This window comes from Oryzias melastigma, linkage group LG15 (genome assembly GCF_002922805.2).
Source record: "Oryzias melastigma strain HK-1 linkage group LG15, ASM292280v2, whole genome shotgun sequence".
NCBI lineage: Eukaryota > Metazoa > Chordata > Actinopteri > Beloniformes > Adrianichthyidae > Oryzias > Oryzias melastigma.
In genome coordinates this window covers 5,551,785-5,566,108 of record NC_050526.1, presented here as the reverse complement: position 1 = coordinate 5,566,108, position 14,324 = coordinate 5,551,785, and the positions used below count along the sequence as shown (strand labels likewise).

Here is a 14,324-nt window from a genome sequence, read left to right as displayed (position 1 = left end):
CAATATGGGGCGCTAATCAAGAATTCAAATACTTTGAAATAGGGTTGGGTATCGGTCATAATTTCCAGAAAAAATTTGATTCACAGCAGCCTAAATTATTCGAGTCCGATTTTTTCTGATTCTTTCGAGTCTTCAGTTAAATTAAAATTTAAGTTTACAAATTAATACACATTTGTTTAGAAATACATTAAAAATCTACAATTTAATTTGAATCAATTTATATTATTACTCTGATAATGTTCACATATTGTAACAAATTTATTAGTGAAATAATAAGATTATTAATATCATACAGTGTTACATAGATTCTCTAAATTAGAAGTTCTAACAAAAATGTTCAGATCATTCACATTATAAAATGTGCTGCTTCTCCTGGAGGATGTTACAGTGTGGCCACTAGGTGGCGATCGCGGTATAGAAGTACACTTTATTCAAGAAGAAGACGACAGTATGAGGGGAAAAAAAACGAAGTTTTAGACCACAAATAGTTACTAAATTAAACCCTTAAAAGAGTTTGGAAGCCTAATGCTTGTAAGTAAATAAAAATGATCAGATTTAGTCAGAAATGCATTTTTTTGTCTACGGCGGTTCACATTAGCCGTCCTATGGGAAATTCTATTGAACGTTAGCATCAAGCTAGCGGACTTTAGCTTTGTGTGCTAAATCAATTTATATGTTTTGTGAATCGATTATTGATCTATTAAGCTTAAACCGAATAATCGAATTTTTCAACCCAGCCCTACTTCGATATGAATAAAAAAAGTTAAATCACAATTAATTTTAAAAGCAAAATATTCGATATATCTCATTTGCTGTTGATGGAATAGTCCATTACTACACAGGGACAGGGGTGGACAAAACACTTTCACATGAGCAGCTTTCTGTCATATCAATGATTTGGGTTTTTTATGACAGAGTTAAATAATAACGGACATTATTTTAGACATTTTTTTAAAGTGTTCAGCTAAAGTGTTAGGGTCCCCCAAGCAATGATCTACCTTTGCCTAATGGTAAGTCTGCCTGCATGAGGGCCCTTGACTTTTAAAACATCATTTTTGCCGGCAGCGTGAATCAACTTTTATGACAATAGTTTATATTCTCAAGTCTTCAAGTTTGTCCCAAACATATATGTTTCTTACAAATGCAATAATATTCAAAAATGACTTTAACACAATAGCATTTGTAATCAAATATGCAAAAAATAAATAATCCGAAATACTTTTTATTTACTTTTTCTTAAAATTCACAGGGTTAAATTTCCATTTGTACCACTATCCTTATTCCTACAGTTATTTTGTGTAGCAATGAAGTTGCTGGAGCCTATCCCCACTACTGTTGGGTGAAGGAAGACATGTAGCCAATTCCTCACATGGCATAAAAAACCTGATACAATCGGGTTTTTTTTTTTTTATTATTTAAATTCATTTAAATGTCATGAAGATTGGACTGGGTTATTTCTTGTAGTAATTTTTCAGGATCATCACAAAAATATATAAATTCCAACTTTTTTAGTTTGTTTTTAAAATGTGAAGTAAGGCATGAATTACACTAAACTTACTAACATTTAACATTGTAGTTGGCGTTTCACCGTATGTCATTGTCAAATGTGGTCATCAGGGTTTTTAAGAACTTTTGGTACATTTGGAAATGTCGTTTTTCAGATAAACTAATATGTGTCGCCATCAAAATGTTTTTAGTTAAGAAACAAGCTGTTTATCTCACCTTAAAGACACAAGCTTATTTTTGTACACAAATATCTAACATTTCTTGCTAATTTAGCTTTTCTTTCTCTGGTTATTTTTCATTCTGACAGGAAGATATCGACTTGCAAAGAGACAAACATGCGAATGGCTTTTAATTTTGCATGAACTCCGGGTTTTCCCTCTCCGTGAGGTGTGGCGCTTATGTGACTAATAAACGGCGTGCTGATGGAGCTGCCTCCTGGCAATCAATAATAAGCACAGCTTGCTGCACACACGCCCAGCAGACTCCGGGCAACACACACAGGCAGGTGACCTGTACGCAGTGTGGGCTACAGTACATTTATCATCAGAATACACAAAATCAAAAGTGCACAGTATAGCCAAAGTACTACAAATTACAAAAGAAGTCGGGAGGCTGTTTACCCCACTACAGATTACTCTATTAATGGATTTCATCTAATACACTGAGAGTCATCTAATCTCCCAATCATGTGAGCTTATGCTAATTTGTCCACTATGGTTGTAAAAAAGCAAAATAACAAAAACTTTTCTCTGATTTATTTTTCTAATACTTTTGGAAGATGTGATTTCTATTGATTCGTTGGTTGTTTGTGTTCCAATGTGTTTTGATTACCGTATACTGGTGACAAAAATATAAATATATGTTCTTGAAGAAAGTATGAAACTGACCCATAAAACAATAGAAGTTACCAGAGTTAATAATTGCAAATTTGGAAAATAGATCGAGCAAATTAATTTCAGAAATGTGCTCTAATCCCCTCAGTAATAAAATAACATTTTTTATGAATATGACTTTTGAGGTCTTTTTTTCTGTTTTCCTTGAAATCTAGAGGTATATATATATATATTTTTAAAGCTCAGACTCACAAAATAAATAAACAAATAAAATACAACCAACATTTCCTTGGTTAGGGAAGCCTAACAAGATAAGTAATAGACGATAAAATTATTGATTTGTGTATTTTAAAGCTGATTTTTAAAGCTGATTCAAGATGTTAAAATTGACCCGTTAACCTAGCAGAAAGCTAACACAAGAGGAAGGTTAAACTAAGATTAGGAATGACTTCTGCATTTGTTTACGTAAAATTGCTTAAAAATGACTTAAAATTTATTTTTGATGCTTTTTTAATGACTGAGCTTTTTAGTTTATTTGGTTTTCCGTTTTGTTTTTTCACAGGTGGTTTCATTTAAATACATTATCTTCAGTTATTTGTCTGCTTTTTTCTCTCTTCACTATTTTTTTTCTTTCTTTTCTTTGTGAATTTATGTTGGAGTTTAAATATTTTTGATAAGTTTATTTATGGGGGTTATTTTTAGTCCGTCTGCATTAGTTCCTGTCATTTTTAAAGTGCGATCTTGTTGTGGTTAAATGGGGAACAATAATTAAATAAATTTGACCAGCTTTACTTTTTTCATTTTTTTAAAAATCTGTGATATACTGTATATAATAACCTTCAAATTATTGTATTTTAGTGTTGCTTTAATTTAAATAAAATACCTTACTTTTTGCTGTTCAGACTGTCACCAAAATATATATATTTTTTTCTTTTTCAAAGTCTGGTTTTTATTTATTTTGACTATTTTTACCTTTTTTTCCTAATTTTGAAACATTTTTTATTTAGTTTGTAGCTTCTTGCTTCCAAATTTTTCAAATGGAATTAGTAATGGTTTAATAGCCTCACCAGTACACCCTAGTGGACAATATCTAAAATATTTTCAAATATTTTTGCATTTTTCCTTCATGTTTTTGGACCATTTTAATAAAAATTTTAATAGATTTTATGTTCTTTGAATATCATTCATCTGCTTAAATGTTTTGTTAGTTGTGTTTTTCTAAAGTGATGCAGCAACATTTGATAAAAGATGATAATTTACATTTTTTATTATTTTGTTTTGTATCCCAGAGACAATTTTCCTTAAAATGAGGCTTTTAATCACGCTCTTTGTGTCTCCATTTTAGCTGACCAAGGCCAGATTGACATGTGATGGCAGGGTGGTGATGGAAGCTCCCTGCATCGTGGAGGGAGGGAGGGGGGAGAAGGTTCACGGCAAATGGCCACCCCAAGAATAAAGAATGTGTTGTTTGGACAGCAGCGTAACAAACCCTGCCTCTCTGCGCCGCGGCCTGCTCCTCGTTTGTCTTCTTTGCTTCGACTGTTTCATTGCGTTCTGTTAAATCCAACAGTCATCCCCATTACCCACTGTCTGTTCCCCCCTCCCTTTATTCTCACTACCCCACCCATCCCCGTCACCCGGGGTCTTTTTTCACGCGTTTTCACCCCACCCTCTGATTGGTCGCTTCTCCCTGTGTCTCATTAAGCCGCAGCCTCTCAAGGCGTGGCGTTTCCTAATAACTGGTTTTAATTATCGGTTGGACATTTTTTTGGACAGGCCCTGTGTGAACACCTGCCCGTGTGCCCATTCGTCATAAAGACCCTGTAAATTAGTCGGTGCTGAGTGCAGTTCTGTTCCGTTCCAGTTTCCAGTAAGCTGATCCTGCTGGCAAGGGTTAGTGGGGAGACTTCCTTTTCTGGAATGACCTGATGCGCCGTGTTGATGATCTTTCCCCCCCCCTCTCTCGCTCCCCGTCCCTCTGCTTGGACTCATCCAGTCAGGAGAGTGAAGGGAATGCACGGATCACTTCTACTTCTTTATCTCATTCTGGATCCCTTTTCCCACACTACTCCACTTTCTATCCTCAGGTGGGTAGGCAGCATGTCTTGGAGGCAAATTCTCCTTTAGTTTTTTAAGTCTTTCTCATATTTTTATACCTTCTCCAGCTTCTAAACCTCCTCCGTCTCTACCTCCGTACTCTCCGCCTTCCTGTATCTGAGCGCCGGAGAGAGTCGCCAATTGTGCAAAGCAGAGGCAGCAAGTGGGAGTGGACCTCAGCAAGGAAGCGTGCCTGCAAGTGTGTGAGAGAAAAGGAGGAGGAGGAGGAGGAGGAGAAGGAGGTGGTGGTGGTGGAAAGCATCAGCACAGTCCTCCCAGTTTCTTCGAGCTGTCTACATGGAGAGATCCTTCTCAATGGACGTTTTATGAAGCAGCTCTGGGCGCTCAATTCCACAAGCTCCTACATGCTGGATTTTAAAAACAGTGAGGAGAGGAGAGGAACTGGGGGAGAGCTCTGAATATGAGTGAGGAGGCTAAGGAGAAAACAGGAGGCGGGAAAGCAGCCCATCGCAAAAAGAAAGGCAAAAAGGTCAGAGTTGGATTTGTGTTTGTCTGTCTTGGTTCATAAAAGTGGGATGTGTTTGATCTGCACGTGTCAGTCAGTTTGTTTATGCAAGAGTCAGTCAAATCTGTACATCTGATTGTTTTTCTTCTTTCTGTTGAGAAAATGTGCGTTCAGGAATGCTTCTGAAACACCTCCTGTCAATCAGCGCTTCTTGTTTTCCTGAACTGGTCCGTCTGGGTGTTTTGACTCAAAGAGGGGCGGCGTGTGAAGTGAAGGAAAAAAGCATTTCGAACGCGAGGCGAGGGGATGTCCTCAGGGGTTAGGGTGGGGGCAGCAGAACGCACGTACAGCGCCGCTGTTGTGCCAAGGTAAGTTCCCCCTGCCAGATTTTGTATCCCCTCTCTCTGGGATCATTGATTTATTTGGTAACACTCATATTTCTCTCTTAAAAGCGTAAAAAGAAAGTGGATGATTTACTCTAATTATTTTCTTTTATCTTTTATTTTATGTAATATGACAGAATAATTAGCAATTATTTCATAATTTTCTGTTATACATGCTTCTATCACAGTTACTCTCATAAATTGTGAGTTTTATTGTAAATTAGTTTAAAAAAAAGTGTATTTTTTCTCTATTTCTTAACACAAGAAGCAGTCAGTGATTCACATAGAAATGTGGAGGGAAAAAAATGCAAATATGACTTTAAAAAACTCCAAAAAGAATCATAATAATGTTATTGTAATCATCCACCTTCTTTTTGTGCTTTTGGGGACAAAATAGGAGTGTTACAAAAAAAAATAAAAAATCAACAGTGCCTGAGACTGGGGACACAAATTCTGGCAGGGGAACTTACTTTAGCACCACACCGGCATCTGTCATGCCGTCTAACTCCTCCCCATCAGTACCACATGCACCGACACATTCTGTCCAAAGTTGTTTTTGTGTAATTTTTTTTTACCACAAAAACATGTTTTGACTTATGGTGTGGAATGTGTATGTGCGTGCGCTCCGTCTGAATGTGGGTGACGGTTAAACACCTTGAAGAATTTGTGGTTCGGCCCTAATTAAAGGTGTGTTCTCGTTCCTGTCCCTCTAAAGCATTTGTGGCGTTGTCAAGGTTGTAATTCGACTGTTTTGCCAGTGAAAGAGGTTGATCACGAAGCAAAAAAAAATGTTTTAGTGTGTCCCATGAGAAAAGGGATTTAGAGAGGCAGGAAATGTGTGTTTTAAGTGTCTCTAAGAGAAATGTTTGTAGCTGTCTCGATGTGTCGCCTACACCGGTAAAGCTGTCAGTCCGGTTCTTCAAACAGTGAATTATGCTTAAGGTATGTAATCTTCACAGACATGCAAATCTTGACCTCAGTTTATTCTTCCAGAGAAATTGAGGTCGAGACAACAGGTACTGAGTACACAAGTGAAAAGATAAGGTTCTGGTGGATTTACTGTCATCAAATTGGGAAACGAAGTAAAAAAAAAACCCAAAAAGTTCCAAACCACATGCCTCATGTTGTGTTGGCGTGATGTTTAGCGCTTTGAGCCCACAGCAGTGAAAATTCAACAGCCCTAAAGCCTCCTTAATTTAGATCAACTTACATAACAATCATTCCATTTTCACCTAAACACAACCTTTAACACTAAAAGAACCATTTGGTCCAGAATTATCAACCAAAACCCAGCGAGAGCCAACAAGTCCCATAATGCACTGCATCTAATAGACTCTGAGCTTTATTTACTGTTTTTCTATGATTTTGTTTTTCTTTTTTAAGTCACTAATTTGTGTTTTTTAGTCCCATTTGAAACAAACATTTATGCAGTTCATCAGGGCTGAAGATGTATATATTTTTTTTCTTTTTTGAACATTTTGAAACAACAAAAAATACACTTTTTAAGCTAATTTGGCTATTAAATCCTTGACCGCAAATGATGTAAATGTGCCACAAACCACTTCTGCTCCAAAATTACCTCAATCTTCTTAAAAGCAAACACAAAGGTAATTTTTATTATTTTTTTATAGCAATATCTGCGATAATGCTAGTGTGAATGCTGTAAGCTGAATTTGAAGATGCTGAAATTGATAGCTAAAAACGCTGAAGCTGATAGGCAGCTAAAATATGAGCTAATTGCCAAATTAGCCTTTAAAAAACTAAAAAAACTAAAGTTTGGTTAGCAAGATCAGCTAGCATGTATCTGAAAAAATAGCTAAACTTCAAAATAGCCTAAAAATAAAAACGGAAAAAAAGCTCAAATTAGCCAAAATAGCTAGTATGTATTAGCTAAGCTCCAAGATAGCCTAAAAAATCTTAGTAAATGCCAAAATAGTTCAAAAACTTATCAGAATGCTATTTTTTAACTTTAAAGCAACAACTTTTTAACAAATATTAATAAGAAGAAAGCCGGAATATTATTCCAGAATAAATCAACTTAAACCTCAAATAACTTTCAACATTTTACTCTCCATTAAAATACATTTTGTCAAAGTTATACAAGTTAGAAATAAGCGCAGGATAACACTGTACAATTAATAACAATAAAATGAAATGATCTGGAGGGCCGGATCCGGCCCCCGGGCCTTGACTTTGAGACATGTGGGTCTAGCCATTTATTCATAAAAAATTTACTTTTAAATTTTTGCAATAATTGAATAATTAAAGTGTTACATTTTTCTATAAATAATAACTTTAGCTTTCGACATACCGGCGTACGTGCAAGTTACTTTCAAAATAAAGTGTCAAATGCAATCCTCCTGTTGCAGCAGATTTACTTAAAATAAAACAAAAATCCAGTTAAATATGACATTTTCTACCAGTGTGGAAACTAGATGCTTTTGTTTAGCATAGATTAGAATATGTGGTTAACTAATTAATATTTATGCAAATTGTGAGGATTTTTCTTTAAATCTAAGGAGCCTCAGTTGATGGTTGCAGACCCCTGACCTAAATCTACAACTTGCAGCCCTATATCATTATAAACACAGCAGCTTTGAGCTAAATTGGACAATTTCACAGTTTTACCAACTTGTGTTGTTATTGTTTGTCGAAATGTCTTCTCATTTCTAAAATGTTGCATTTCAGCCTGTAGCACCAAAATTTCCCATCTCCCCCTCGGATTAAGAGAAACAACTTAGACTGTGGGCTTAGGACTGAATCTGAAACTTCTCCATATTTTTTCCGGCAAACATCCGCGTTATCTCCCTCCCACACGCTCCGAGCTGCAACCACGAAGCTGAGAACTCCACAGACAAAAAAATAATCCACACAAATGTTTTTTCCTTTTTTTGCATATGTGTGTCGTTTGCTGGCACAACTGCGTTTTTGCTGCGTGCGCATGGGCTCGCCAGATATCTGCCAGATGTGTTAATGATTGTCGCCATGGCAACTAGTTTTTGAAGTGAGCGAAAGACGTGGAAGGGTGAGAGCGGGAAGGAAAGAGGGGCGGACTGGTGAACTCGGTGGCTAGAAGAGAAATGTATTTTTCATGAGGCAGCTACCATGATGGCTGGAAGCTCAAGGATAAGATCATCTTTTGACTCAAGGTCTTAGATTTATCCCAGACGACAGGGATCGTTAATCAACAAAACAGTGGTGGTGTTGCACATTGTGTTTTTTTGGTACCTATTAGTGTTTATGTGTGATGAAGTGTAGCATGTCTGGCGTGTGTGAATTGCTAACTATTCCTCAGTGTGTTTGTGCAGCTCTTTGATGTTCTTCCAAATGGTCCATGATCTCAAAGAGGCTTAATGATAAGAATTTGATGTAGTGATACAGATAATAGGGTTTACATAACTCAAATATGCACACACACACAGAGCTAACCGAAGACTCAGTGGCACAGATTCTTCCTCACATTCAGAAGCTTTCATTTGAGGAAGAAAAGCCTTTTTATCACCCATTTAGCCTTGATTTTGAGCCCTGCTTGTATTTAGTTTGTCTGGTTAAGCTTAATATAAATTATATGAAAAATACCCAAAAATAAAAGAACAAAATATCAGGAATTCTACATTTTATACTTCATAAAGAATTTGTGATAAAACAAATGCAGTTTGTAAAGACACACTCCAATGAAAATTGTCTTTTTTTGCATTTTTAACATGTTCTTGTAGCATTTTTCTTATAATAGAGGACTTATATCAAATAATTTATGATTAAAACTGCATTTGTGAGTATTTACTTAATTCAAGTTCCATTGGTTCAGGAAAACCAGATTCTTGAAAAATGCTCAGTCCAATGACCCAGCTACTGAAATGGGCATGCTAACTTTTTCTGCTCCAAACCTGCTCAGCTATTAGCATCTTAATTTTCCTCGTCTGAGCTGGTGTCTTGCTCTAACTATACGACTGCGTAGCTCCACTGTTTTTTATTTTTTATTTTTTTGCTGTGCTAATGCTAGCTTGGGGTTGTGAGATGCTATAAGCTAACAGGAGAGTGTGTAAATAAACAAAGGACTGAGGGGAAATTAGTAAAGCTGACTTATGTGTCTTAAAAAAATAATTATTGTCTTTTTGATTTTGTCAAAAAATATTTAGTCATAATAAAAAGACAAATAGGAACGATTTTACAATAAAAAAAAATGTATAAAGTTGGTGTTCTGTCCTCTGGTTTAAGTTGTTTTATTGTTTGGCCACTAGGTGGAGCAGGAGTGCTTCGTTTTTTTTAGCTTTTATTTCAAGAAGAAGACGATCAAGAACAGTCTATCAAAAAATGTCAAAACTGCACTTAATTTTTATTTTTGCTCCCAAGAACTCAGAGAATTCAAGCCTGTGAGTAACACAAATTAGTTTGTTTATTATTAAAATATATTTAGGCTATTTAGGTGTTAGGTGCTATTTATGTTAGCTGCTAGCGGCTCTGTGTAAAAATCAGCGATAAGTTAGCATAATGCTAACATGTGTTCGTTTTTGTATATTGATCTCATTTTTACGTAACTTGATGGGAAAATAAATCTTTAGAAGACCTTAAAACCTGCAAATCATTGAGATTTGTTCATCTATCTGCCAAACTGAACAGTTAGAGCGGGACTTTAGGCTACGTGTACACCAGACTTTTGACAAGTGATCTGCTAAGTGTGCATCCTTTAAGTCTTTAACGTGAATGTGGACTATGGCAAGCCAAAGGAGTCAATAATCGCCAGGAAAAGCAGCATATTGGCCATAAAAATAGAATCTTTTTATGCTTGTTTTAAAAGTAACTCGTAAATTACGCCATTTTGTTTTGTCCCTAAAAGGAATGTTTTATCACATGCTTGTTGAAAGCAACTTTCAAGCATGTTCAAAACAGCGCTTTTGTTAAATACATACGTGGAAAACGCCATAACACCGCAGTTTCTTCATGTTTTCTATCCTTTTCTTTTGCTGACTTTTAGCAACAGTATTATTTTGAATGTACATAGTGATTGTTTTTAATCTTTTTTTTGTTTTTACAAATATATATTAATAAACTGCCCTGCGACAGACTGGCGACCTGTCCGGGGTGTACCCCGCCTTCGCCCTTCAGTAGCCGGGATAGGCTCTGGCGCCCCGCGACCCCGGAAGGGACAAAGCGGTCAAGAAGATGGATGGATGAATGGATATTAATAAACTATTAAAACAGACTTTTTTTTGCAGATAATTAGAAATCTCTTTTTGTAGTAAAAAAAAAATACCAAAACAACATGCTGTTCCAACAGAAAAAGTTGATTCCTGTCTTAAAATTGTGAAAAATGTATGGATGAGAAATCTTTCCTGATAATCTGATGTCAACGTCTAGCACCAATTTTTTTTTTTTTTTTTACTACGCACGTAATACGCAATAAAATGCTATATTTTATTCCCCTTTTGGGACAACACAAGATGGCGTAATTTACGTGCCATTTTTAAAATGTGCGTAAAAAGCAAAATTTTTCATGGCCAATACGCCATTTTTACTGCGCTTTTGCTGACAATTACTGCCATAGTAGCGTATACTAGCACATGTCTGCCATCTACAGGAGGAAGAGGATTGGTGCGATATGTCAAATTTTTCTTTAGGCTAATTTTTTCACGGCTCCATTCATATAATTCTGGTCGAACACCAATTATCAATTTCTCCCCCATGATCAATTTTCAAGTGGTTGGTCTTTCTATGGTTTAAAATACCAAATTCTAGTCCCTGATTGGTCAAAGTTTAACCAGTTTAACCAGTTTTGGAATCTGAAATGCAGATTTACGCCTGTTTACATAGACTTTTCATTGGAAGTGGCCTCTTGAACGGTGTGAACGCAGCTTCAGAGGTCTGCTAAAATTCAAATTAGTGCCCGCTTTACCCACATCAGCATATAAATATCTTGTTCAAAACAATAAGTGGATGCCAAAGTTACATAACACTGATATTATTTACATTCTTTTATCGTGGTCTAAAAATAAATATCCCTTAACCTTTTTAATATGTCTAAAGGTGACTGTGCAAATGTAATGTGAGGAGCAATGGTGTTTGTGTGAGAAAAACCAGAACTAGATGTGTCAAAGTTTCAGATCCTTCAGACGAGATGACGAGCACAGACGACTGTGAAATGTGGCATCATAGAACCACTGGATTCCTGTCACAAACAAGCCACCGTAGTTGATCTTATTCTTCCGCAGAGAGGATATTTGTCACTTTCAGAACTCAGCTGGAGGAGTTCATTTATATCCTATTGCTTTGTCAGGCAATCTCTTAGGATCAAACTTTTAATGCCAGATCATTTCTTGAATGCTTTTAATTAGATGAACACAGAATGAGATTCTGACACTTATGACATTTTCTTTTCTTAATTCAAAACACTCCTGACTACACAGCATATATCTCTCTATTGTGTTTTTTATTGCATTGCTTCTAGTGAACCATCCAGGCAGAAAGGCTCCAGCTCCTCTGTTCTTTGTCTTGGGTGGAAAAACCCTGCCAGAGACAGAGGGCCTGCGTCTGGAGGACTGGTGAAATAAGCCGTTCTGTGACAGCGCCTTCAAAGAGGAACGGCACATCACATCCCCCAGATATTAGCAGGGCACTGGCGAATGTGCTGACGGGAAGTCTGCGTTTGAGTGAGCGTGTGTGTGCGTGGAGGACAGAGCACGCAAAGTGCTGCTTTTGTTTTTGCAGATTACACTAATGGACTTGGCACGGATCAATTCTTTAAAAAGGTTACGCCTCATGCACTCCTGGAGAGTCTGCAGAAGGAAATAATGTTTAAATACTGTAATTGGGGCAGTAAATAGGCCAGTATTTAATCACATGTTGATATTCACTTTAGTAAAAAGCTAAATTGTCAGATATGGTATGAATATTAATAGTTTTTGTGGTCAAAATACTTTCTTTCACTTGCTTATGTCAAGATAATTTGCCCACATTTTTAAAAAGTAATATATTAACCTTAAAAACTGATTAAAAATGTGGTAACACTGATCTGTCTCCAGACCTCAAATAAAACCCTTTAAGTGCACACATGTTCACTCATGCTTTATTGGCTTATTTTGTATTAAGTAAACACAAATGTGTTCCCTCAGGTTTTCTGTTAGTATGCATGTGTGTGGGCGGGTGTGTTCCTGCGCTGTGGCGTGCATGTGTGTTCGGGTAGGCGTCTCAGAGCTCGGGCACATCTGCACGCCCTGGGGAGAGGGCAGAGAGATCAGCCTGTCAGAGCTCCATCACTTTTAGATGAACTCTTTCTGTTCATATCTCTCCACTAAGGGAAGGAATGAGGGATGAGGTGAAAAAAGAAGGAGAGACAGCATTAAAGAGGGGAGGGGGGTGAGGTATGCGATGGAGAGAGAGGAGGTGTGATTGAAGATGGAGAAGTGAGAGGGAGGTGTGAGCTGGGCATAGGCTGAATGGTTTAAAATGTGTGTTTTTTCATCAGTTGTGTTAGTAATGACATTTTTTTTTAAATATGTATAAAAAAACATTTTTTGTGTTTTTTGTAATAAAGGCGAGACAGATCATGTGTCAGTGTGTCAGTTTGCGACTGTTTGACCAATTATTCCAGATTTTCCTAATTTTAAGAGATTTTTTTGAGAGGGACCTGGTTGCAGGCAAGATGGCGGATAAACACAATTTTAAGATCATCATTAGCCAGAAGCAGATACGTCGCAACTGTAGCCAGAATTGAATTTTGTATCTATACTAGAAGATCCTTACTCATAACCATAATCGTAGACCTTACCTGAACTGTAACTCTTACCCTAACTGTAACTCTTACCCGAACCGTAACTCTTACCCTAACCGTAACTCTTACCCCTAACCATAACTCTTACCCTAATCGTAACCCTTACCCAAACCGTAACCCTTACCCTAACCGTAGACCTTACCCGAACTGTAACTGTTACCTGAACCGTAACTCTAACCCGAACCGTAACTCTTACCCGAACCATAACTCTTACCCAAACCGTAACCCTTACCCTAACTGTAACTGTTACCCGAACCGTAACTCTAACCCGAACCGTAACTCTTACCCGAACCGTAACTCTTACCCGAACCGTAGACCTTACCCTAACCGTAACTCTTACCCGAACCGTAACTCTTACCCGAACCGTAGACCTTACCCTAACAGTAACTCTTACCCGAACCGTAACTCTTACCCGAACCGTAGACCTTACCCTAACCGTAACTCTCACCCGAACCGTAACTCTTACCCTAACTGAAACCCCAGCCTCAAATATTAATTCCTTTCAGTTCAGTATTGTCCGGGTTGTCTCTCATCTGACGGATCACCTGACTAATCAGCTGCATCTGTCTTTTGATCAGAGTTGGGTAATTCCAGGCCTTCAGGGCTGCTGTTTCTGCATATTTTCTAGATGTCTTCTAGATGCCTGGATCAGGTGTGTTGAGGTGATTAGAACATACCAGAGAAGAGCATGTTGAAAAAAAACAAGCAGGAATTCGTCCCTCTGTACCCCACCCCCGTTCTGGAAGGTTGGGTATGTACAAAAACTGTTGGCACGAAGGACAAAAACAGAACAATCCCACTTAGAAAAATATCTGAAGACCGTAATCTTTTCAGTTCGTCATTTTTGAAATAGCTGACAGGTTTGCTTCTGTTTTACACCTCCAAACATTATGATTAAAAAGAATGTTAATTTTTAAATTACTTTTTTTGTTGCGCCACTAATGTTTTATTGGGGTTGTAAGCTAGCGGGAGAGCGTGTAAACAGATAGATGATGGGAAATGGGGGCGGGCTTACTCTATGCCAAGGGTTCTGCCTACAACTTTGGGACAAATTTATAATGAACTTCTGCTGCTCTGCAAAAACTTAAAACCACCACAGCTCTTTTGAAATTGAAATCATTTTAATGACTGACAAGACTAGCAAGCGGTTAACCTGGGCAGAGGCAGGCTAAGCTTCTAGTGCTCAAATATACATAACAACAGCAGTTTTATAACTTTAAAAAGTCATGCAACAACAAAAAGTCATTACTTACATTTAAATATAAACTTCT

The 14,324-nt window shown here is 37.2% G+C and overlaps 1 long non-coding RNA gene across 1 annotated transcript; it reads left to right on the top strand.

Annotated features, from left to right (window-relative positions):
- The first annotated feature begins 479 nt into the window (after window positions 1-479).
- Window positions 480-14,049, top strand: LOC112161461. Its single transcript, XR_002921886.2, has 4 exons — window positions 480-531; window positions 3,685-4,426; window positions 4,505-4,926; window positions 11,731-14,049. It is a non-coding gene; the product is annotated as an uncharacterized LOC112161461 (long non-coding RNA).
- The last annotated feature ends 275 nt before the right edge of the window (window positions 14,050-14,324 follow it).